Source organism: Triticum dicoccoides, chromosome 1B (assembly GCF_002162155.2).
Source record: "Triticum dicoccoides isolate Atlit2015 ecotype Zavitan chromosome 1B, WEW_v2.0, whole genome shotgun sequence".
NCBI lineage: Eukaryota > Viridiplantae > Streptophyta > Magnoliopsida > Poales > Poaceae > Triticum > Triticum dicoccoides.
The window spans coordinates 358129411-358133313 of NC_041381.1; positions in this window are offsets into that span (position 1 = coordinate 358129411).

Below are 3903 nucleotides of genomic sequence, written 5' to 3' on the forward strand. Positions count from 1 at the left end.
CCGTGGCGTAAACCGGCCGGACTGGATGATTCACCGGCTACCCGCCCGGTCTTGGCGGTTCATTAGTAACCCGGCGGGCGGGTCAGATGGATGACGAGGCCCATGGCCCAGAAGGCCGGATCACGCTATGGTGGGCCGGTTTAAGAGGAAAGGCATGAGGAATATTTACCTTAGAAGGAGTTAAGACCAGGACTTGTATCCGGTTTGTATTAGAGATAGACTAGTCCTAATCCTAATAGGACTCCACATGTAACTCGCCCCTTCAACATATATAAGGAGGGGCAGGGCTCCCCAAAGAAGGACAGACAAGAATCAATAATCTCTAGGGTTAGACACAAAGAGGAGAGTCGGTTTACAGCGACTCCCTCGTGATGATAATAAGACCTAGCCTCAAACAGCACGTAGGGTTTTTACCGGATGATGTTTCTCGGGGCCAGAAGCTGTCTAAATCCTCGTCTTGTGTGTTGATCCGCCCTGCGTCTCTCATCCCACTCAACCCCTCTCAAGCTACCACATAGATGCATTGGCCTCGCGACTAAGTCCTTACACGAGGACATCTGCCGTGACAAATCTACGACAGGATGGATAAGACAATTCCCGAGCTCTTCGCAATGTAAAGGCTGCGGAGGTAGAAATCAAGAAGGAGCATCAAGTGTTGATGGTCAACAAGACCACCAGTTTCAAGAAAAAGGGTAAATGGGAGAAGAAGGGGAACTTCAAGAAGAACGGCAAACAAGTTGGTGCTCAGGAGAAGAAACCCAAGTCTGGACCTAAGCCTGAGACTGTGTGCTTCTACTGCAAACAGACTGGTCACTGGAAGCGGAATTGCCCCAAGTATTTGGCGGATAAGAAGGATGGCAAGGTGAACAAAGGTATATGTGATATACATGTTATTGATGTGTACCTTACTAGAGCTCGCAGTAGCACCTGGGTATTTGATACTGGTTCTATTGCTAATATTTGCAACTCGAAACAGGGACTACGGATTAAGCGAAGACTGGCTAAGGACGAGGTGACGATGCACATGGGAAATGATTCCAAAGTCGACGTGATCGCCGTCGGCACGCTACCTCTACATCTACCTTCGGGATTAGTTTTAGACCTGAATAATTGTTATTTGGTGCCAGCGTTAAGCATGAACATCATATCTGGATCTTGTTTGATGCGAGACGGTTATTCATTTAAATCTGAGAATAATGGTTGTTCTATTTATATGAGTAATATCTTTTATGGTCATGCACCCTTGAAGAGTGGTCTATTTGTATTAAATCTTGATAGTAGTGATACACATATTCATAATGTTATGGCCAAAAGATGCAGTGTTGATAATGATAGCGCAACTTATTTGTGGCACTGACGTTTAGGTCATATTGGTGTAAAGCGCATGAAGAAACTCCATACTGATGGACTTCTGGAATCACTTGATTATGAATCACTTGGTACTTGCGAACCATGCCTCATGGGCAAGATGACTAAAACGCCGTTCTCCGGAACAACGGAGCGAGGAACAGATTTATTGGAAATCGTACATACTGACGTATGTGGTCCGACGAATATTGAGGCTCACGGTGGGTATCATTATTTTCTCACCTTCACAGATGATTTGAGCAGATATAGGTATATCTACTTAATGAAACATAAGTCTGAAACATTTGAAAAGTTCAAAGAATTTCAAAGTGAAGTGGAAAATCATCGTAACAAGAAAATAAAGTTTCTATGATCTGATCGTCGAGGAGAATATTTGAGTTACGAGTTTGGTCTACATTTGAAACAATGCGGAATAGTTTCGCAACTCACGCCACCCGGAACACCACAACGTAATGGTGTGTCCGAACGTCGTAATCGTACTTTACTAGATATGGTGCGATCTATGATGTCTCTTACTGATTTACCGCTATCATTTTGGGGTTATGCTTTAGAGACGGCTACATTCACGTTAAATAAGGCACCATCGAAATCCATTGAGACGGCGCCTTATGAACTGTGGTTTGGCAAGAAACCAAAGTTGTCATTTCTTAAAGTTTGGGGCTGCGATGCTTATGTGAAAAAGCTTCAACCTGATAAGCTCGAATCCAAATCAGAGAAATGTGTCTTCATAGGATACCCAAAGGAAACTGTTGGGTACACCTTCTATCACAGATCCGAAGGCAATATATTTGTTGCTAAAAATGGATCCTTTCTAGAGAAGGAGTTTCTCTCGAAAGAAGTGAGTGGGAGGAAAGTAGAACTTGATGAGGTAACTATACCTGCTCCCTTATTGGAAAGTAGTTCATCACAGAAACCGGTTCCTGTGACACCTACACCAGTTAGTGAGGAAGCTAATGATATTGATCATGAAACTTCGGATCAAGTTACTACCAAACCTCGTAGGTCAACCCGAGTAAGATCCGCACCAGAATGGTACGGTAATCCTATTCTGGAGGTCATGTTACTTGACCAAGGCGAACCTACGAACTATGAAACGCGATGGTGAGCCTAGATTCTGCACAATGGCTTGAGGCCATGAAATCTGAGATGGGATCCATGTATAAGAACAAAATGTTGACTTTGGTTGACTTGCCCGATGATCGGCAAGCCATAGAGAATAAATGGATCTTCAAGAAGAAGACTAACGCTGACGGTAATGTTACTGTCTACAAAGCTCGACTTGTTGCGAAAGGTTTTCGACAAGTTCAAGAGGTTCACTACGATGAGACTTTCTCACCCGTAGCGATGCTCAAGTCTGTCCGAATCATGTTAGCAATTGCCGCATTTTATGATTATGAAATTTGGCAAATGGATGTCAAAACTGCATTCCTGAATGGATTTCTGGAAGAAGAGTTGTATATTATGCAACCAGAAGGTTTTGTCGATTCAAAGGGAGCTAACAAAGTGTGCAAGCTCCAGCGATCCATTTATGGACTAGTGCAAGCCTCTCGGAGTTGGAATAAACATTTTGATAGTGTGATCAAAGCATATGGTTTTATACGGACTTTTGGAGAAGCCTGTATTTACAAGAAAGTGAGTGGGAGCTCTGTAGCATTTCTAATATTATATGTGGATGACATATTGTTGATTGGAAATGATATAGAATTTCTGGATAGCATCAAAGGATACTTGAATAAGTGTTTTTCAATGAAAGACCTCGTTGAAGCTGCTTACATATTGGGCATCAAGATCTATAGAGATAGATCAAGATGCTTGATAACCCACAAGTATAGGGGATCGCAATAGTTTTTGAGGGTAGAGTATTCAACCCAAATTTGTTGATTCGACACAAGGGGAGCCAAAGAATATTCTCAAGTATTAGTAGCTGAGTTGTCAATTCAACCACACCTGGAAACTTAATATCTGCAGTAAAGTGTTTAGTAACACAGTAATATGATAGTGGTGGTAACGGTAACAAAAGAGTAGTGCAAGTAATAGTAAATATTTTTGGTATTTTGTAGTGATTGTAACAGTAGCAACGGGAAAGTAAATAAGCGTAAACCAGTATATGGAAAGCTCGTAGGCATCGGATCAGTGATGGATAATTATGCCGGATGTGGTTCATCATGTAACAGTCATAACATAGGGTGACACAGAACTAGCTCCAATCATCAATGTAATGTAGGCATGCATTCCGAATATAGTCATACGTGCTTATGGAAAAGAACTTGCATGCCATCTTTTGTCCTACCCTGCAGTGGCAACGGGATCCTAATGGAAACTAAGGGATATTAAGGCCTCCTTTTAATAGAGAACCGGAACAAAGCATTAGCACATAGTGAATACATGAACTCCTCAAACTATGGTCATCATCGGGAGTGGTCCCGATTATTGTCACTTTGGGGTTGCCGGATCATAACACATAGTAGGTGACTATAGACTTGCAAGATAGGATCAAGAACTCACATATATTCATGAAAACATAATGGTTCAGAT